This window comes from Pseudopodoces humilis, chromosome 1 (genome assembly GCF_049639895.1).
Source record: "Pseudopodoces humilis isolate 2021_Gansu_Grassland_sample_001 chromosome 1, ASM4963989v1, whole genome shotgun sequence".
NCBI classification, from domain to species: Eukaryota; Metazoa; Chordata; class Aves; order Passeriformes; family Paridae; genus Pseudopodoces; species Pseudopodoces humilis.
This window is the reverse complement of record NC_142200.1, coordinates 79,416,581-79,440,405: the sequence shown is the minus strand read 5'-3', so window position 1 is coordinate 79,440,405 and position 23,825 is coordinate 79,416,581.

The following is a 23,825-nucleotide window of genomic DNA, read 5'->3' as shown; positions in this document are numbered from 1 at the left end:
ATATTAATACGTGTATAGATACTGTTCCTTTACATCAGAGGAAAATATTACCTTTGTAATTTTCCTTGTCATTGAGAATGTTGTTTTACAGACCGAACACAAAGGGAAACAAATCCTCCTGATTCCAAAGACTGAAATCCAGACACTGAAAAATGAAACATTTGGTTTAGTAGCCTTATTTTAAGAGTTGGTCAGGCTGTTAAAAAATCAATTAATCTGAAGCCCTTCAAATACTAGATACTGAAAAAAATCTAGGGAAAAATCCTAAAATACCTGCACACATTCACACATTCCTCCCACTCAAGTCAACACTGGTCTTCAAACATAGTCTGCTTACTAAGAAGTGTCTATGACATTGCAAAATCCTTCTCCAAAAAGTTGTCATGAACCATACTGATAATTCCAGATCTATATGTAAACATAGAGAAAAAAATAGATGTATTATCCCCTAAGAATCCCCCTAAGTTATTGATATTGTACAACTAATGCCTAAAGAAAAAATAATTATTATTAATTTCTTTTATTATTAATTTCTTTCTTTTTGCAAGGATAGTACAGATATTACTTACTTGATCCAGAGTGCAACATCCAATTACTAAGCACTGAAAGTATACAAATAAAACAGATTATTTTTGGAATTAATTATTTAACTAGAAGATTTATATAATTTTACACTACTTTTATTCTTTCTATCTAGTCTAGCTATTTTCAGCTTACTCAAACACATAGTCTAGTATAGGCAGAAATAAGAGACATTCATATAGAAAGAATTGCACCATATAGAAAGGATTACATAACAAATATTTTTGTCTAACATCAGTTGAAATATTTGGAATTTAAGAAGATCACTGAAGACTTTTTTCTCTTCATCTGGATTTAAGAAATTATGTATTTACAATATGAAGTTTAAAAAATAATTGAAACTGATATTTTGAAAATTATTTCAGTTTTACATAGATTTTATTTTTAACCTCATAAATGTTTTTTTTTTTGCCTGTATTTTGATATTCACCCTGATATAGTGAACAAAGTGTGGACCTGAGCTGATACAAATTTTACATGGATTTTCTTAGTTTTGCCCTTTTCCTCATAATGAAACTACATAAAAAGGTGAAAAAAAAATGCTAAGAATCTAATGCAGACTTGTTAAACCATTCTTCTGCATAGGCAAAAGAAAGAAAAAAGCAAAAGACACATTAAAAATAAAACATGAAGATTTACATTTATGATATTAATTTTGCTTTGTTGTGTTTTTTTTTTCTTTTTTTATAATACTATTAGGCGTTAAAACTACAATGAACAATTTGATGTTATTGTAGAGGGCAGCTCATTTTTACTCAAATATCCAGTCTAGTTCTGAAGATCTCTTATTACTGGTTAGAATTTATTTAACTAATCATTCTAAGTAAGTACTATGTATTTAAAGGAACAGAAGGTCTGCAGACATGATATAATGCAAACTCAGAATCTTATGTTGCACCTATTTTGTTTCGATTTTTTCTTTCTAATTACAGAGCTCAGGTCCACTCTATTTTCTGTAGCCTTTCTTCTGCTGTTATTCTTGTCATATTTTCCCTGGAACTTTATGTAGTCTTTCCCATCCAGCAGAAAATATTCCCGACACATCATATGGAACTGTACTCTTTCAAATCATCATCTCTTCTTTTCCTTGTAAGTTCTGGGCAAAGAAGCTACATCCTTTAACATCTGGACTTGTCTCTTCATTTGTGACTATGGACCCTTTCAGTGTCAGTAGTGTCTTGATTTACCATCATTCACAAACCACATCTCCTACTGGTGTCACTCTAAAAGTTAGCACCAGTTCTTGTTCTGTTTCCAATGGCAATTTTTCAGTCATAGTGCTCCCAGGTTAGACACTTCCATTGTCTTAGTGAGAGTTCATATTAAAAAAACTTTCCAAAAGCATTTCTCTTGAATTATGAGATTGAAATAATGAGATACTAAAGCATTCTGGTAGAACCTACTATTCTGTACAGTTTGGGGCGTATTGCTCCATCCTCCAAACTGGCCAAAGGGATGTTCCATACCATATAATGCCTGCTCAGAGCTAAAAGCTAAGAGAAAGAAGGTCTGGGAGGAACATTTGTTATTATAACTTTTATCTTCTGAAGCAACTGTAAGGTGTATTGAAATCCTACTTCCCAGGAAGTGGCTGGACATTGTTGGTGGGATGTAGAGATTAATCTTTTGTTTCCCTTTGCACACAGCCTTTGCTTTTGCTTTATTAAAATACCTTAATTTTGAATGCTGTTCTTTTCCATCTTATTTTCTCCTCTCTCTGTCCTGTTGAGGAAGGGGTGAAGCAACAGCTTGCTGGGCACCTGACTTTCAGCCACAGTCAACCCACCACATTATCACACTTGGTTTTCCCTCGGTCGATTGACCATTCCCATAACAATTTGCCACTAATATTGCTGCAAAATTTCTAAATTTTGTTGGGCTTTGGTTCTTGATACTAGCTCCAAATGAAGTAACTTAATCCTATGGTAGAAGCTTGCTAAAAAAAGAAAGTGTGGTAAACATGCATTGCTTCTCGGTTATTAGTGTCTGAATCAATATTTGTTTTCTCTTCAGCACCAGTAGGTTATTAATTACACTCGTCAATTGGTGTGGGAATCAGGGAAATAACATTATCCCCATGAGCCCTTGTCACTCACTGTGAATGGAAGGTCATGTCAAGGCACACTGTAAGACAATGCAGAATTTCCACCTGTGAGCCAAGATTGTTCCACCAGAGCTTGAAGTATCTTACGGGATGCAGGAATTTTGTTTGCTTCCTTGTTCTTCATAGCTGAAAAACCCTGAAACTTCTCTCAAAGGTATGTGGAACTTATGTTTTGTCAATAAATAACTTGTGTTCATTCGGAAGAGTGTAAGATACATTGTAGAGCTGATTCATCTGGGATACTGTTCAAAAGAACACACATTGTAAAGCTATTGACACAAATATTATTTGGGTTAAAAATACCAGCTTACCTGAGGGAATACACCTTCAGAATGAAAGGTAGACTTAGATTAGTGGTGAGTTGACCCTGGATAGATTACAGGTGCCCACCAAAGCCACTCTCTCACTTCCCTCTGCAACTGGAGCACAATTACATCTGCACTGTAATTCTTTTTTCATTCTTAAATATGTTACCACTGAGGCACTACCACCTTTTCTGATTGGCTCATCCTGGGCCAGCAGGGGGTCTGTCCTGGAGCTGGTCGGCATTGGCTCCGCCGGACATGGGGGAAGCTTCTGGCAGCTTCTCACAGACACTAACTCCTAGAGCTCTTCCCACTGCCAAAACCTGCCCATGCAAACCCAATGCCATAAGATAATGTAAAGCTATCTCAGCACTGGAAAATTAGTTGTTTCCTGAACCGTATTTTTTAGGTTATTGTCTAAACTACCTTTCATCTATCATTTTATCTCACGTTAGTGAGGGGAATCTTATGCCCAAATACAACTTGTCATAATTTACAAGATTTTCAGACAGTTTTCTATATATGCATGAATATATATATAGCCATATATACAGCTACATATACATTAAAAATGTTCATTTCACCCAATGAAAAAGCCCCTATAGACATCTTCAGATCTTCATTGCAATTCCTCAAAACCCCATTTAAAATTCTGTTTTCTCATGCTATCTTCAAAGCATCTGACAATCGTTAAACTTACAGAGTTTTAAAACTACTGCCTAGTATCATCTCTGGGCTTTATTTTACCACCCATAGTCTGCAACCATCTGTCTCAGACCATCTGTTGTCTCGTCTTCTACTTAGTTTGAAAATTCTTTGGATGGGAATTGTCTTCTTGGTTCACATTTGGCAAGGAGTTCCTGTACTCTAATAGACTTTTAAAAGTATTTTGGTAATATAAATAAGAGTAAGAATCAACTTAGCTGTCAGTCAAGAAAGTATATTGCAATATAGTTCAACCAAATATAAGGAAAGAAAACATTTACAACATCTGAAAGATTTCATTCTTGTGGCAACTTTTAATGTCTTTCATTCAACACAGTTCTGTAACAGTAATTTTCAAATGTCTGTGTATAAGCAGTAAGAGATATTACAACTGACTGAGCTGAAGTCGTAATTTAGATAGCAACTTAAATCCCTTACTTTTCTAAGATTTTATGGGCTTGTTTTCTTCTTTAAGTTTAGAGCTTCTGATTTTTCTGGAAGATCTCTTTGTATGAGTATTGATAATGTTGTTTGTGGGAATATGTTGCATTACACTCAGAGCTGTTACAAGGAAAAAAGTCTGGACTGAATTTTGGTTTATATTCACCTTGCTCAACTTATGGGGGTTGTTTAAGGTCAAAAAATAAACCTACTAGCCATTAGGAAAATAGAGTAGTGGACCCATACACAATTAAAGTCTGGTCAAATGTATATCCATTACCATTTCCTCCAGAAACAAATTGTCAGATATCACTTTAATTCCAAGACAGCTATGAAAAATCACCTTAATTATAGAATTCTTGGCATAGCATTTATGTTGTCAGTCAACATGATTAATTCTTATTGCTGAGTTATCAGTCTAAAAATGTATTAAATTTGTTTTTAAAATGCATTTTCATTAACTATTTTCCTGTTATGCAACTATAATATAGGATGTACCTTTCAAAAAACTTCTTTAAATCACCAAACATTTTTGATTACAGTTTTTTGAGCTTGACTCTCATTGAGAACTTCTCCATTGCAAAACACTGAATCTGAGGAAATTGCTGCAGATTTAGTCTTTAGTTTGGCCTCACAATCTGTAAAGCTAAATAAAAATTATAAGAAAATATATGTATATATTATCTTACTGACATACATTAAATTGTTCTAGTTTATTAGAAAACGTAAAATTTTCTTTATTAAGTTACCCTTGAGCATATAATACCACTATTCTAGAAGTTTCAGAGATATCTGCACATGAAAGTAGCAGCAGTCAAGATCTATAATAATAGATGAATTATGATATTGCAATGGTATTTGCTGTTAGCATACAATCCAAAAATGCTTATGCATATTTTAATTTTGTCTCTTGCCAGAAATATTCATATATAAAACCAGGAAAAAAAAAATCCCTTTAGACCATTACTGTTGAAGAAAAAAAAATAATAAAGTTATAATTCTAATTCGATATATACTTCTATAAATATATATTTTCAGCGGTTAATGTGTTCAAATAATACCTCCAAGATAAAATTTGTAGTGGTTAAATAACAAAAGTAGGCCAGGCCATTCTCTCTGAAAATTTCCATCCCCTCCAAGAGTTGTGCTAAATGTGCAGCCTGTGATAATGTGTTGATGATAAAATACTTTCTTCGTAATGGGTTAAACATTTGACTCATATGACTGTGTCCTGCTCTGTCAGAAACTGGTGTATGGATGAGGAAGGCTGTGAATACCAGCAAATAGAATTTACTTGCCCACTATTTCAAGTAAACCAATGATTGTTTGTTTACCTCACCTCTAATTCTCTGTGGTAATGGAGGGAAGGTCAAAGACAAAAGGAATCATTTTTTTTTGGCAATATGATGAAATTCTAGCAATAGTTGAGTGTGAAGTATTCCAACATTATAAATTAGTGCTACTGTATTAGCTTTGTTATCTTTTAATTCACAGATGTGCATCTTATTTTTGCTTTGTCTTTTCCTTGGTTTGATAAATGCCACATCAAAACACTTAAGTATACTGTAAAAAATATTTATAGACTTCTGAATGCCAACAATATTACTATAATTATCATATAAGTGATGAACAGCATTAAAAAGCTATTCTTATTAAGATTTTTTTTGTTTAAGTAGTGAAGTTGAAAATCACCATCAAGTAACTACATACCAGAGCCGCAGGAAGCAGAGAATCCAATTCATTGTGTAGGACAGTCAATTTATCTTCTTTACTCTGTAATCCTGCTTGTCATATAAAACTGTGAGGGCAATGCTATAGCTCAGTAACATAAGGCTTATTAAAAATAAAATACATTTCAACCTCACTTCTAAAGTGGTAAAATACAAATTAATTAGGATGCTGCCAAATAAATTATGCTGCTTATGCTGTATGTCTTCAACAAGTTTATATAGTATGAGTTTTAGGTGTCTAGCTGAAGTAAACATGGAGTTTATTTGCATAGAAACAGTCCAACTAGCACAAGACAGGCAAAGCAAAGAAGCCCCCTGTTTCTTTCCTAAATCCATTTTTTAAGATAATTTCCTTTGTCATATTAATATATATTATGGAATAAAAACCTTCTTAAATAACATCTCACATTTATTCTTCTACTTATATATTCCCAAAGTATTTAAAGGTATAAACAAGCATGTACACAGGATTTTATTTTTTCTTCCTTTAGATAATAAAATGTTGTCACTTGTAATTGAGAGATATATGTCAGTCTTCAGCCTGTCATCTAAATACTCTTTTGTTAAACTTATTTTCATTTATTTTTGGTGATTAACTACATTATTTAATTTTACCTATGATTTAAGAGTATATATCTTTTATCCTAATGAATGAGGATTGAAAATAAGAAATAAATTAAAAGTCTTTCTAGGATTACTGCCATATGTTCTGGAAAATAAGAGTGATTACACTGCAAAATCTAATAAAAATGGTCTTTTGTTTTAAACAAAATTTCTAAGAGTTAATTGTTTATCAAACAGTGTTACTGAGTGACACATAAAGAACAGAAACCTTTTCTGTAAGAACATACAGAGGAGGGATGAAAGGAGGAGTTAAAGACCTGGTAGCTTAAAACATTAATTTCCACACCCTTGGTGTTAGATACAGAGCTTTCCTTTGACTCAGAAATACAACTGGGAAATGCTTAAAACGAAAGTTTCTGAGAGGTTTGAAGACTCTCTTCTTCTCCATTTCAGAAGAACCAGGGGACACAGAGGCATGATAGTTACTTATTTTGAACTTGCCACTTCTATAAGTGTGAAAAGACACCTAAAAATTGATTTTCACAATATAGGTAAATATTTTCTGTCTTAATTCATCTAATACATGCTTAGTTTATGATATTTTTTGGAATGCAGAGGCTGTAAAGTTGTAGATAGTATTTAGCTGATCTCTTTTTTCCCCCCCAAAAAAAAATGTTTGGAATTTTATTTGGGTATTCATTCCTTCACAGATCATATGAGCTGGTACCCTGTTGTAAGTCATGGCAAAGAAGAAACATCCCAGAAGAGATTTTACAAGTATAGTCTACTGGTTTGGTGTTAATGAGTGACTGCAGAACCCTAGAGGTTAATAGAGGCACCATGTTTCTCAAGACATTCCTCACGTTGCATCCACTGCGAATTCAGCGGTTTATCTTGGTACGACATCAGGACCCCATGTGTTCAGGTGACTGGAAAATTTAATTAGTAGGGTTACAATCTGAGGCACACCAATGTGTCTATGATATATTTGTATTTCAGGTTTTCCATGAAATTGTGAAATCATTCCTGATGCACATATGAAAGTATAACGTGACTTTTAAATAAGAAGGATCTAATTATTTCTTCTGGGCATAGTTTCTACACAATTTTTCATTCATTTCCTTGGCTGCTAAGAGCCCAATTGTGGATCAAAGAACATTTTTTGGGAAATCAGACATGTTATCTCTTTTTCCAATCATTTGTAATTAAGAGGTAAAATTGATAACTTTATTTCTAAGTCTCACAGTGTCCCCAGCTAACAACGTGGTTTCAGAACTAAATGTTGTAATTGGTAGATCTTAATTTTTCCAGAGCACTTGATTTTACTTTAAGATACAATCATATGATGACAATCTCTTTTTGCATCAAAATATTTTTCTCCAGTCTGAAAATCATAAAATAATTTATGTTCTAATCTCTGTTTTTTCTGTTTGGGTCAACTGCTAATTTATTCTACTAGCTACAGCACTTCTATTTAATCTCGAAGATTCTATGACTGTTTAGAATGCAGGGTGAGCTAAGCTTCATTTGAAAAAGAAATGTAACTATTTTCTCAAAGTACAAAACCTGAATTTGCAAGTAAAATATTATATTGCACGAAGAACTGAAATGGAAGTTCATACTAAAATATGAACACTGGTTATGATGTGCTGTGGCTACCCTAACATAAAGAAGACTTTCAAAAATAGAATGTTTAAAGTTATCAAATAAGGGTCTTAGGGGATCTAGAAATGCACTGAGGAAGACACAGAAGTTCTTGGTGGGCAACAAAGCAATGTACATAGAAGATTTGGCCTTAAATTTATATAAGGAAAATACAACACCTATTTATTATTAAAAATGGAGATCCAAAAAAAACCAGACCTGAGAAAGGGTTGTGTTTAAGGAGGGTTTTTTCCATTCTGTTAGATACATGTTTTTGAGTGTGAATTCTTTCTCTTGCAGTTTAAGTACTCACCATAATGTTTCATTCCAGTTAGTGATCACTTTCTTCATGAATTATATTTTGCTTTTCTAAGGAACCAAGTCTATTTGTTTAAGCCAGCATGTAAGTAATATTTAATTTTATTCTGATAAAGAAATAAAAAATCTATAACAATTTTAAAATATTGAAAAATTAATTGCCTTAATTTGGATATTAGGAAAGTATTCTGTCAAGCGTCTTTCAAGGAGAAATTAATTCTCTATGAAAATCTTATTTTTTTTTTTTCTAGGTAGCAAACAATTTTACAAGTTACAGTTCAAATGCAATAGATTTTCTGTTTTGAATTACTTACAGTTAAAAAAAAAAAAGCAACAAAAAACCCTGGATATTTTTAAAATTTTGAAGAGGAATTAGTTGCTCTAATATCATGAAGCGCCTAGGAGTCTTTCACAGGTAGAACAAAGCTCCATCTCACGCTGCTATCTAAGAAACTATATAAATTTTATTCTATATTTAATTTAAACTTCTTCATAGTTATTGGGCTTGACGGTACACTCAGTGAAGTCATAGGTGAAGTCATTACCTTAAAAAGGCCTTTCTTTCGTTAGTATCTTTTGGCTATACTTTTTGAGCTCCTGCCAAGGTACTGACATGGATCCTGACTGAACAGGAGTTTAAGTCTTTGCTTAAGTCTAAGCACATAATTTTATCTAGTTAAAATTCTAGATGGATGTGGCAGACTTCCAGCCCTCAGTCTTAATACAGTTGGAACTCACAATTGGATCAGAAGGAATCATGCTTTCAGTAAAAAAACATCAGTCCTGAGGGATGGAGGTTTGATGTTATCTTACAAAGGAAAGGAAAGCTTTGTCCACACCATAAAAATACTTGTACTCCTGCAGAAAAGCCTTTATTTGCTATGATAAAGTCCAGTAATGCATTCTGAAATCCCATCCATATTGAACGCAGTAATCACTTGATGACTAGAGTAAAAAAATATTATCAATCCTTTTGTAATAAGAATTTGTTGCAGAAGAATTCTGACATGGGGCTGTTACATACTACAGAATAAATAACCCTCAAGGTTTCATGAAGATATGATAAATGTATGGCTATCATTCTCTCACATAAATACTTCCAAAAATGAAAGAGAAATTTCTCAGAAGTTTCTTTGTTTCCTACTGATTTCCTTACATAGTTTTAACTGTTCCTTTGTAGAATATAGATGTTATTTTTCATGCTGAATTCTGCTGAATTTATGGTTGACTGAGAAATAATGCATATTCTGATCTTTTATAATCACTAATAAAAGTGGAAATAATATTTTTAGGTGACATTATTTAGGTTACCCCTACATGCTGGATCATCTGTCCTTAACACACCATCTGAAATGAGATTCTGTCATGAAAAAGTGCTGAATAGCAAAGCAGATTTCAAGACTTTCTCAGTTCTCTTCTGCTCTGATACCGGCATCCATGCAAGCCTGGATAATACATCTGCATATTGTTCCCTTACTGTAAAAGGTAATAGGCAACATTATTAAAAAGGGTTGGGAATATGACATTTTTCTACAAAATACTACAGAAGGAGAATTGTCTTTTTCAAGTTTAAACACTCCAAAATATTGTATATGTAAAACTGTAAATAAGAATTGAGATGATGATGTATAGATTTATCCTAAATTCCTATGAGTATGCCACAACTGGGTGCATGTGTATTATTTCTATTATAAGAATTATTAAAAGAGGCTTTTAATCAATACACAATAAAGCAGCAGTGCCATCCAGCAACTACCTTTAATGAAATTTTGCTTAGTGTTAGGCAGAAAATAAAATTCTTTATAATAAATATCTTGCAACTTTCTCTGTCCTTTTAATGACACTGACCTAATAAAGATAATATCAAGTATTGGTAGTTATTTGGTAAAAGATATATCCCAGAAAGTATTTACTGGAGAAAATAAAAGCCTGATATAAATGTCAGTGAACTAATGGGACCTGTTTAGAAGTCTGGATCAGCATTACAGTTCTAAGAAAATATTGTCTAATCTGGAATACTAGCATTTTGGATCTTTAATGTTGGACAACCAGCATCTCCTAAATTTAATGTATTTTTTAAAGGTTTTACCAAGATTCAGTGTGATTTTAGGATGAATAATTTTGAGCCTGCATGGCCATAAATAAAGTATTGTTTTTAATGTTTGATTGAGGAGATTTTTTTCTTGTCAGCAGAAAAAGTATCATGATGCAAAGTAAATAAAATGACTGATATGTTCAAACTAGTCTTCATACAAATAATACCATTTTATCTCAAGTCAGAGTATTTATGCTATTTCTGTATCCTTTCTTTCTTTTATATGAGATTTTCTAACACTGACTAAGTTGTTTAATTTATAAATTGTGATTTGAATCTGGCATTTAGAGGTGGGCTTTCTTAAATGGTTGCAATTTTAATGTTTTACGTTTCAGGTTCGTATTTTTCTTTTAAACGTTCTTATTTGAGTTATTTAAAAAGTGTTATTGATGCCTAGCACCAAATCTATGTCTACCTAATCAAGTATAGACATAAAGACATATAATCTTAACTAGAAGATAAAATAAGAACACTTACCATCTAAAATAAAAAATAAATAAATTAATAAATAAAAAAAGGAAGCTGAAATGAAATAATGGCCAAAGATTTAAAGTCACTGTCTGGAACTGGAAAGGAACAGAGAATCCCATACAGTGTTGCCAATCTATAAATAAGCAATTAAATTTATTGGCTATAGCAGAAGAACTTACATGTTCACTCATGTGAATACAGGCTACACAGTCTGTCCTTGAATGAGTACTTCTGAATAAAGAGTCCAGGAACATAAAGCAGTATTGATGTGCAAGCTAAAAAGAGGCACACCTTGAATGAAATTCAGGGACTCTTTTTTTTCCCCAACAGTGCCTGTAGGTACCAGTTATGCATCTAGGAAAAAAAATGCAAATGTTTTTCGTGATGAAGATCATTATGGAGAGAAAACTTTTCTTTTATAAAGTATTATTTTTAACAGTTATTTTAAAATCTACCTCCTTCTTGTCCCATGCAATCTTTAACCTTGTCAGTTTTAATAGGTTTTAACTTTTATTCAGCTGTCATATTCTTGCTCTCATTTTTCTTACTAAAAAACTTACCATCTGTCTGAACCAGCAATATTTTCATTGTTAAGGCATCTTCTCCCACAACATATGTCTTCAATTTCTAATGTGAATCAGAATACTTGAAGAATGTTGTCACTGATCATACCATCAATCTGATTGAGTCAGCCTTGACATTTTGCCAATTAAACTGTGCACTTTAAAGAGAAGTATAAATAGCAGTTGCTTTGTTGAAAGTTTCAGAATGGCTTCCTAGGATAATGAAACAGTTTCCTATATTTCTTGGGGAGATTCATGGAATAACATGAATTTCAGTTTTCTGGTCCGCTTAATAAATTACATTTGTAGTAATTTGCTTACTAGAAGGATTTTTAAATATTAGAATTTTTAATCTTTTTTTAACATCTAAATTATCAAGTGAATTAACCTAATAAAACATGAATTTGCATAATTCTGGAAACATACTATAAAAAGATGTTCAGGCCATGGAATCTATGACATATTATAGTGTTGTCTCTTTCTTGCTCTCCAATACCTGAATATTTGTAGTCTTTTATATTATCTATTTTTTTTATATTATCTATTCACAGATGCATTAATTTGACATATTTTTCTCAGTAGCAGAATTTTCAAAATATATTTTTCCATTATAAAACAAAAAACTTCTAAGGATGTGAAAGGAAGTGCAAGAGAATAGAAAATCCAAATGTTGATGGAAAAAGTCTTTAATGCAGTTTCCTTTTGAAAGTATATGATCAAGAAGACTGGTTTCATCTGGTAGAAATTAGGAGCACTTGGAGATTTCAGTATTACTTCCTATAAACAACATATTCTGCACTGGCTTTTTTTTTCGTAGACCTTTGAACAGTTTAGTCCTGCAAGATACTGAATGTCTTGTCTCCTTCCTGTTCAAAGGTTTCCAATAAGGCTAGCCAAACTTTTTCCAGCATAGCTATTCTGCAGTATAAAATTATGCTTTGACCACACAGATTTCTTCCTAAGTCTTCTTTACAGAATGTTCATTTGGGAATTTTGTTCTTAAAATCTAGATGATTTGACTTTGCTAAATCCCATAGGTGAAAGAAAAGGTAAAATATATTTGCTGAATAACTTCTTATTTAAGTTGCCATGTGTCATGTTTCGGATTCGTGACCTCAGACCTGGCCCAGCCGGGCGTGGTGTGGCAAATAAACAGGATGGGCACGGTTGACCAAAAATGGTGACCCAAAAACTGCTTTAATGGCAAAATAACAAACAGCATAAGACAAACACACAGCACAGGGTCAATCACAAAAGGCGAAAAAGAGTGGATACAACAGTATATATACGGAAGGTCTGAGGGTGGATCTGAAGGCAGGGTTCCAGTCACAGACTGAGATTACAAATAATAAAAATAATGCAACAAATGACAACCAGTCAGGGGACAGAACTAAGAACTTTATGGAAGCATAACCTTATATGAACAGGCTTGTTAATGTCCTGCCTACAGGCTCAATTCATTATCAGCCCCAGTCAGTTCTATCTCCACAATCATGTATAGATATGTCTTATGCAACTATACACATATGATGTATATGTGACATTACATATAAATGCAACATATGTAGATATCACATTGTCTGCATCTGCATATAAAACAATGCCAGATTCAATGGAGTCACCACTGTATGCAGAAATAAATATTAAAAGACCTTACCCACACTAAAACCTCGAATTTCTGCATGTGAAATGTTAATTGGTGGCAAAGACTAATGCAATTTTCTCAGTTCAGAGTGGGAAAGAACTATTGCTCTAGGCAGTTGGTAACTTCTCTGCAAGGTCTTCCACCAGCCAAACAGAAAAACTGGGACAACTGACTTGACAGAGTTTTGGTTTTTTTCTTCTTTGAAACATAACTCTATTCTCCTTCTAGTTTTTAAGCTGCTTTGTACAGTTTTGTTACCTATCCTCCATATTTAAAGATGGAATATACAGAGCCTCTGTTTGAAGAGCAGAACTATTTACCTTCAAAAAGAGCAAATATCTTTGACCATATAGAAAAGTTCCTATGTACCCTACCTGGGAATACCTATCCCTTGCAAAATGTGTGCATATATATATTTGCAGGAGCGAAACCTTGAGTAAGGCCATGGGAAAATGCAATCTTATATTGTTTGCATAAAAAAATGCAGTTGTATTACTGAGTCATAGCTCTTTTCATGAGAGAGCAGTAGGCCTGACTTACCTATCACACAAAGCCTCAGTTTGTCCCTGAGCTTTAATTGTATTACATGACTAAAAGGCCTGTACAATGCCCTGGTCATAGATGTGCCATGGTATTTACTAATAACAGAAGGATGATTGCAATTCTTCTGCATATACCAACAGTGATTTTCAATAAATGTAAAAAGGTAAAATTAAATAGAAAAAGCAAAGAAAATACAGATATGCAGAAAAAAAGAAGACATCACTTTCATCACACTAAATGTAGGGCAGAAAATGACAGAGAATATAATTTATTTCTGTCTGACAGGGAGAGTTTGGCCTTTGATTTCTGTATCTGGGACACAGAATATTGGTATTTCAGGAGAAAACAAAAGCTGGCGTCCAGGATGAGTGTAATGAGTATTTGTTAAAGCCTTTCATTTTCAAAATATGAATCTCACCTATTTTAAGATTGGACTGATTTTAGAACTGTCAAGCAAGGACACATGAATTCACAGAACATTTTTAAAACTGAACAGCAGTTTATATGAGGAAACATTTATTTCTTGTGCCAATATTTACCTAAATTGAGATTATCACAAATCTTTACTATGTTCCTCCTTGCCATTTAAGACAGATACTAAAAAAGAAAAAAAGTACAGCAGATAAGATACTTTATCTCATGGTGAGAATAACAAACAAGATGAGACTCATGTAGAAGGAAATTTGCATTCCAGTCAGTGTTCCTGTGTATAATCAAGTACTGTGTGCTGTTAAATGAGTCTGTTGTCTTGCTATAATGAGTATCTACATCCATCCTAACAGTTAATGAGGAATAAATGACTTATTATCAATGAATGTCAGTATCTAAATAGCCTTGCAACAAAAACAGAATATTAATATGTGTAGCTAAAATAGATCTTAAATGATAATGAACTTACTCAGACTATTAATTATTTTAAAAGCCTCTAGTAAGGTTTAATGCTTCTGGATGGAATTGGAGCTCCAATGGTTCAAGTGCCTTATATGTTTGCAGACAGTTAACAAATGACCCTTTAAAACTATCTTATAGAGCTGAATGGAAAAGGGTTTTTATGAAATACCAGGGCTGCCATAAAAAATCAGACCAAAGATCTCTCTAGTTCAGCATTTTATTTCCACCAGAATTAGGCCTACTCACTTCAGTGGAAACAGCAAGAATAGTCCCTATAGCTGATGGTACATTAACTGACTCACTTCCTAATCATCAGCTGAGGGTGAGCCTGTGCCCAGGGGCCCTTTTGCTATCTTTTATTCTTTTCTTTAAAAAAAAAAGATTTTCCAGTACAGCGGAAAGATCTCCTTGCCACATGAATGTCAAATTCATTTCTCTAATTTCTAAAATCTTGGTCTCAGTGATACCATTTTCAGACCATGAAACTGCAATTACAGCAGAAATTTGGCTTAAGTTTTCCTGGCAGTGAGTAGATAAAGTGACCTCTTACCTAAATAGAGTAATAAATTCTAGATGAAGACTTAATTGTGCACTTTCTTTTAATTCTTCTTAACTTTAGCCAAGTTCTCAGCTATTATTTCCATCTAGGATGTTATTCCCAGAGCTTGGTTTAATTCAGAAAAATTAAGTATCTCAGGTAGCCTTAAGTTAAATAGTAGAATACTAAACAAGTTTTGATCACACCACCAGATGCCACAAAGTTCATGTAAAACTGCTTGAATTTCATAATATCCAGGACACCGATCTAGGCATTTCTATTTTCAGGTTCTTCCACTAATCTTATGAATATGATATGGGTTAAAGAGAAAAAAAATTGTGGCAAGAATCATAATTATAGTTATTTTTAAAGGAATTTCCCTTTTCTCTTAGATATTTCACAAGCAATATGCATTTAAACTGTGTTTTTTGAAAGAAAAGAAACTCCACCCTAATGCTCTAAGTGAAATTAGTTAGAACACAATACCAAAAAAAAGTTTAACCTTGATGTAAATTCTTATGAGTATACAGGCCTAATGTAAAATATTATATAACAAGCATTACTCTTTGCAATCTGATCTAAACACACAATAATATATATTTATGCAGGTAATTAATAAGTGCTACACTGGACTTGAAAGAATCAATAACTGAATTTCAGATAATGAGTGTTTCCTATCAAGCTAGTTGCCATGAGAGACTTTCATGGACATCTCAATTGCATGAGACAATTTCCAGAATAAATTTTTGCTATACTTCCTTTTCTTATTCAGAGAAATTCTCAAACAAAAGTGAGCATGGTAAAAGTATGCCTAGAAAATAATTATAAATATATTGTTTCACTCTATTTATTCTTTCATGCTTTTATTTCAACAGATATTTGATATTCTTAGTACTATGTTATTGTTAGATGGGTCACAAAGATTGACCTGAAGTCTAAAACAGGGTCATCTAAATCTGTGCATATTAACTAGAGTTTTAACTCAACTCTGTGTTCAGTTTGGTGTCTGCTATAGCAAAAAAGTATCTCTGTTTCTGATTTTCTCTAATTCCTTTAAAGAGATACACAGCAGCATTCCTGTACCTAAAGAGGGCCTGCAAGGAAAGCTGGACAGGGACATTCTACAACTGTGAGTAGTGACAGGAAAAGGGTTTATGGCTTTAAACTGAAAGAGGATAGATTTAGAGTAGTTATTAGAAAAATATTCTTCACTGTGAGGTGCTGAGCCACTGGAACAGGTTGTCCAGAGAAGTTATGGATGCCCCATCCCTAGCGTTCAAGGCCAGGTTGGATGGTGCTTTGAGCAATCTGATTTAGTAGATGGTGCTCCTGTTATGTCTGGAATTAGATGATCTTTATGGTTGTGTTCAGTCAAAAAAACTTTTGTGATTCTATGATTCTGAAGTTCTGTTACCCATTTTGGTATCTAGTTTCCCCCTTAACTGAGCTAAAACAAACTGGTATTCCTACTTCAAAGTACTTCATTACCTAAATACAATTAACAAACCAGTAAGGTGTATTAAGAAACATCTAGACATCTGATGTCAAGATATTTGAGTAGTTTCTGTTACAACCAAAATCCCTTTATCAGTTTGAAGGAAATACCAGATGTAAAGCCTGTAGTTTATGATTGTAATTGAAATATTAACTAATTGAAGACTTTTTAATACAAATAAGAAAGATTAAATAAAAATTGATGATCCCAGGATACACAGATATCATCATATTTTCTAGGAAACTTCAGCAATTTATGCTTCATTCTTCCTTGCTCACCTGTTTTTAAAGTTAGAAATTAAACCTGAATTACAGACACAACTGACAAATAATTTGAGTTTATGCAATAAATCAGTCAAATACTAAAAAAAAATTCTAATTCAAAAGATACAGCCAGTTCAGTAAGAAAGCCATTTCCTTGGATATGTCACTGTTGTGCTGGTACTCATTCAAGGTTTTCTTTTAAATACCAAGGATTAAAGCATTTATTGTAATAGAAAATGAGAATCAATTTTCACAAGGAGATCATGCAATCTCAAGGTCTAAAGATTTTCTGAGAGGAAGGCTTAAGCTACTGAGGAAGTATTCTGCAACCAAGAAAATTTCACCTTAAATAAAAAAATCTCTATATAAATGAGAGCACTTAATCAAAGTAAAAGCATTATTCTCTTTAACAAAGTATTTGAATTGATCTCTGGAGAGTGTGTGGGAACAAAGAGAACAGGTGAACTGAAATAGTTGAAATCCCAAATCTTATCCTAAATAAAAGTTTTATAAGATACCACCAAAAATATGCAGTAAAACATTTAAAATCAGAAATGTAAAAGTTTGTTCCATTGCATGCACCAGACACTGAATGCTTTCTGAAAATGATGTGCTCCTTTTTCAAAAATAACATGACAAAAGTGCTTCAAATGTACCAAAAAGGCTTCTCTTTTGGCCTGTGCAAACAAAAATAGAAGAATTTTAAAGATTCAAAGAACAGTGGAAGCATTACTGATTGACTTATACTAAGAAACAAATAAAGGGTAAATATATATGTATACATCTAAATATTAGGTATATATACTAAGAAATATATTATAATTTTTATCTACTAAGAAACAAACAAAAAGACAGGGTTGATACTAGAATAGTGAGAGTAGCCCCTAGTATAAGAAGCATTGGTTATGCTGTAGTGAATCAGATTCCTATTTTAGGATATATTGGTTTAATGTTAGAAATAAACAAACCAAAAATGTTTGCTATCAAAGTTTTCCAAAAGTCCCACATCATAAATTGTCTTTATACCTGCTGTTTATGAGACTGTAAAGGTGTCTTATCATGCTAGCCAGAAAATATCATGGTCAAAAAACCAACAGTGTTGTGACTGCAACCTGAAAGCAATTTTCAAGGGGAGTGTTAGAGTATTACACTAAAAAGTGGTTTAAGAGTAAAGATGTGCTTTTATGTTCATTTAAGTCAGAAAAATAATATGCAGTTGGTTTTGGTACATAAAGTGTTCAAGATTCTGTGTCCATTTTTTAGTTGTAGGTTAAATATTATGCTACATTTTCCTGGATAAAGTCACCTTGATACTGATGAAGTATTAGGTGGAAAATGCTTGGTACAATAATAGCTTTGCTCATTCATGTCTTTGCTATGTAAGATTAATAAACTTATTCTTTTTATGACTTATAATAGCACTAAGGAATGTAACTATTTTTCTTAAGTAAAGACATAGATATCTTTTTTTTTTTTAATGGTGAAATCAGTTTTCAAGTTTCGTTTTAGTATCTGGTTGTCACTATCCATCAGCAATTATTTTATACTTTATTATAAAAAGGTTTTCCCTGGTATACTCTATTTCATAGCTTTTTCAAAGAAATCACATGAAAAGTGTGAAAGCATTCAATGAGCCATACATGCCCACATAAAGTTAAATATACTTCTTATCTCCGCTGCATATTTATTTTATGCAGTATGTCACTTGATTCACAGTAAGTTGGAAACCTGAGTTTTGCTTTTCACATCGTCACACATTAAAATGATTATCTAATAGCTAGAGCTATTCTTCTGTGATTGAGGCTGTCCCCAAACCCTTTAATTTTGTTTGTTTCTACTGTGGCAAGCAGTCTTCAGGTATACTTCAGGTAAATACAGACCAGTGGGTTTGGTATCAACACAGTTATTCACACCTTCTGTAGCAAACCAGAACCCATAATTAATTAATTTCTGTTTCATTGATAGAGCACATTCATTTCTTAAGTTGTTGCAGGGCTGTGTACTACCATTGTGAATATCAACTGACACCTTAAATGTACAAAACTCCAAAGTCATGAAGATAGTTTATGAGCAGGGTTCTTGGTGATCTGGTATATTTTTGTTCACAGAAATGCAGTGAGTTCTGTATTTCATGGGCAGGTGGATAGCAAACTGTTGGTCAAATCCTCTCTACCGCCACTGAGGATAAAAACAGCTTGCAACACATGGCTTAAGCTTTACTGGATGTAAAATAATTACTATGTAATTTTGAGTCTCTTGTAGTAGCCGTAGAGAGGAAACTGACTTTTCTGGAAGAGAAGGAAGTATGAGGGACACATTACCAATGAGAACGGAGAAAACATTAAAAAACATTTAACTTTAAAAAATCTTTAAAAGGCTTCACATTTTACAAGAGGACAATGGGAGCTATACTTATATATATATAAGGGTAAATTATTAAGATGACTTCATTGGAGTAGAATATTAAACTAATGATTGCCAGTGAAGAAAGCTTTGGGGAAAGTCAAATGCTTTCAAACAATGGATTTACATGTATACACATGTAAATATATTTACATGTTCCCATGTTAAAATATTTGGACTCTGACCAATGACAAAAACCCATCTGAAATAAAATAAATAGTCTGCTTCTGAAATCTTTAAGAACAAAAAAAATATTAGCAGTGTGCATGGAATCAGGATTCTTGCAAAATCTTTGCCTGTTTTCCTTGTGACTAGGGCACAAAAAGTGTGAGCAAAAATGCTCGTTTCAGAAATCCTTTGATTCTGGCAATCTGGAAAACTATGAAAATCTGATGTATAACTAGGCATTTCAGAATCTGTTGTTTCTTACGATTTTTCAAGAGAAACCCAACTTTCAGCAAAATTAAACAAAAGATATTTCCAAGTAGCCACATCCATATATAAAAGTATGAATATTTACTTCTTACAACTGAGACACTGATTTGCAAGTTCAGTAGCCAAAAATAAAAAATTCAGCATTTGGCGTCAAACAGCTGATCAAGCTCAGACAAAAGATTGGTTTTGCTTCATTTTTTGATATGTGTAAATGTAGTCTTGAACACTTTCTTTGAAGTGAATAAAGAAGTAGTTCATTTGGAGTTAAATATTTTGATTTTCAAATTTTCTTTTCAGCAACACTTGACACAATGTCAGAGGATCTGTTGTATTTTTTCACAAATAACTATTCCAAACACTTCCAACAGCACTATATTTTTTATTTAAACTAAGGCAGGTAATCACAACTTGGTCACAGAAGTCCACGTCTATAAAACCATAGCATATAAGTCAGGAAATCATGTCCAAGTGGGTTTTTTTCATCTATTTCTGAATTGGAAAAAAATGTGTTAAATGCATCTCTAATAAGACCTTGAGTCAGCCAGAGCTTCTAGGTAAGTCTAACATTACTTAAAGCAAATATAACAGAAGCCACATGAAAAGCTTACACACTCTAAAGATAAGCTTTAATAAAAGACAGAATCATAACTGAAGCTTTTTTTCAGCTGAACAGACCTGCTAAGGTGGGTGATAAAAATGTATGTGAAAACCAACCCCTCAGACCTTTCTGTCATTAAAGGACTGTGTCTCCTCCAGCCTGGCTCTTGGTTTAGAACTTAAGGGCCTATGACAAATATCTTTCTCACTAACACCCTTGAGTCCTGCCTGTGTGTCTGCTTGCTTATCACCAGAGGGATCATAGGAATTTTTGTCACTTGTTTGGGTTTCTTATTTTCTCAGTGTCTCCCATGCTGCTTATCCAGCAGGAGATACTCAAAACAGATACTATGAATCATATTTTGGTACTATATATACAAATAGATATTGCCATGGATTTTTTTTTAGAACTGATTACTTTAAAAATTAAATCTAATGTTGTCAACACTACAAAAGAAAAGAAAAAAAAAACCAACAATGGTTAAAATAACCATAGATGTCCAACTTTATCAGCCTCACAGATCTTCCAAGACAGATTAATCTGAGTATGTAGTAAAGCTTGATTTGATAACTGCCTATTTACAGTGTTACTCTTTACCCATGAGACTATTAGATCTATCTCCTGCATAAAATGACCTGGTATCACCTGGTTCATTGTATTGGCAAACATTTCCACATGTTCTGCTTAATTACTAGATAGTAATATGGTAAATACTGATACCTACCTAAATTCACCAGCTGTTGGAGCCATTATAAATGCACAAAATATCCTTTAGTCATCTTTAAGCATAAACTCTACAGTTCTGTTAATATTTTCATTAAAAAACAAAACACAAAAAAACACAATTCCTAAATAAGTCAAAATTAAAGTCAAGTTTGTTTTAAGAGTATTTTATATGTACATCAAAGTTAAATAACCTAATACACAAGACAGATGTAAACATTACTATTAGAAGACCTGTAATAGTGGCTGCTTGCGTTATTTGCCAAGAAATTATAGTTCTTTCTTATAAAAAAATACAAGAGAAATTACTTAAATGATTGTAGTCTATGCTATACATATTTACAAACTGGCCAGTTATGGAAATATATAACCATTTGGGACTGAAAATCATGTCTTAATGAAGAATTAGAGTGAAGCTGGGGAAATGTATCTAATTAATCTAAAGGATAATTTAGAGGATGTTCCTCTTATGACCACATGATGCAGAGTGAATGTTCCTTTTTCTGCTTTCACAGAAATATTTAATTCTCAAAACTTCAAGGAAGATTCATGAATATTTTGCAACCTAATTTTTGTCTATATAACTCAAAAACTATTAGAAATTAAGTTTAGGAGAAAAATACGTAATGAAGATGCACAATATTTTTTGGCTCTCAGTCATACCTCCTAAATATACAGAATGTCAGTATTGCTTATCTGCCTTGTTTAACTTTTAAAATGGAGCATAAATTGTAAAGAAATACCAGACATTACATTTGCACATAGAAGCTCAGTCAATGTACATCTGGTCATCAAGTCACATGACTACTTTCTATGCTCTGCTGGATCAGATTTACATATGGCAAAAGATATTTGTCCTTTCACATGTGGTAGCCAATCTCCTCTTTTAATAAAAATAAGATTTGAAGGAAAAAAGGCACTTTTTTGTTTCCTCCAAACTGTTTAGAGAAATAGTAAGTATTTGGTAGATATGTCATTACTAATAATTCATATTGTTTTTCAGATATGATAAAATATTATTAACAGTTGCATCTTATGATTTGCTATTTTCCATTTTACCTCTTAGATATAGTCAAATTACTCTGGCCATGTTACTATAACCAAAACAGATGAAAAGGATAAGTGATAATGGTGGGATATACCTATAAAGGAAAAAAAAAAAAAAACCCACAAAAAAAAGCATCAGGTAAATTTAAAGTCATTAGAAACTCTTCTTTTTATTCAGTCAGGGCTAAAGGAAAGGTATTTGCAGTGTAAATCTGAACCTACCTTCTGGGTTATTGGGAAATTCATGTACATGTTGTGAGCAAGTTGGTACAGTATCATTTATTTTGGCTTGTTGTCTTTATATACTCCACTGAATCTGTTCCTGTGAATGCCATCTCATTATTTTATATTTCAGCATGGATAATTTTGAGGTACTTTATCTGAAAGATGCTTGTGGAAATCAATTGGCTTAACTTTGTCATGTAAGAGTAGCAGAATGCTTACCTTTCAACTGACTTGGGTTTTTCCCATTAAAGCGTTATCACAGAGAGTTTTCAAAGTTCTCATGTTCCCATGAATATGCTGCAAAGAAGAAAAAAAAGGGAAACACAAATGGTAAGCAAAATTTATGTTTCTTCCATTCTTCCATTGTGTTTCTTTTATAGCAGCTGTTTTTTACTTTATTTCTACCCGCTATTTTCCAGATGGTGTTTATGAAGTGTATATTTAATGTACACCTGTTGCAAAGGAATTAATAACTAACATTAGAGAGACCTTTTAAGATGGATGGAATGTTAATCAAACTTGTATACAGTGCACGAGTTCATTATAATTTTTCAAATTTAAGAGTTGTATATCAAACAATATTTTAAGCTTACTGGCTTTGTCTCTCAAGATTCTATTGTGTTTCTGAGGCTTTGAATATTTTTTTGGAGGAAAACAAATTGCTTTGTTTTGCAAAAGAACCTGGAGCTAATAGTTTTCAGCTATGCATTTTACTTTGGTACCTTCCAGCTAATCATTAATGCTTAAGCAGTGACCTGGTATTCACTGCTAAAAAGTCACAAAGAATGTTAATGAAATCTAAGGAATATCTTGGTTATCCACAGAGATCATAGCTTTTGGAATAAATACACATTTGCCTACAGTAACTCATATTTAAGAATGAAAAACAGTTAAGGAGTCTGCCTGCATAATTCCTGACAGGCAATGCCATCAGAAGCCTGTGAAAAAACATTTATTTCTGTGCTACCCACTGATGTAAATATTATAAGGGAGGGAAAAGACCACTTTTAAGCAGTATCTGGGAGTGAAAAACTTATTAGGGAAAGGTGCAGATGTGCAAAAGAGAGACAGTCAAATTTGTCAAATTGATGTCAGAAATAAAGGACTGAATATCCTTTAGATATTTAAATATGTCACCGACACCACAGCATTGAAAAATCTCCTTAGGCCAGTGTTGGTTCCCTGCTGCATGACATCTGCCCCTACTACCAATGGCAGTACACAGAAATGGAACTTTCTAGCTCTCACAATAGTCAAAATAAATTGCTTCAGATCTGGAACCCAATAGTTCACAAAAAATTACTTAGACACTATTGCTCTTTTTGCAAGTGCTATACAACAGAATTAAGAACAGATTGTTACTAAACCAATAACTTTATATGTGTGACACATGTTGTATATTTTCATCTATTACATGACACAATTAAGAGAGCAGGTATTTTGCCTGTTTCAGTTACATGTCCAGGCTGTGGCTCACAGGGAGGAATGCTTGCCTTG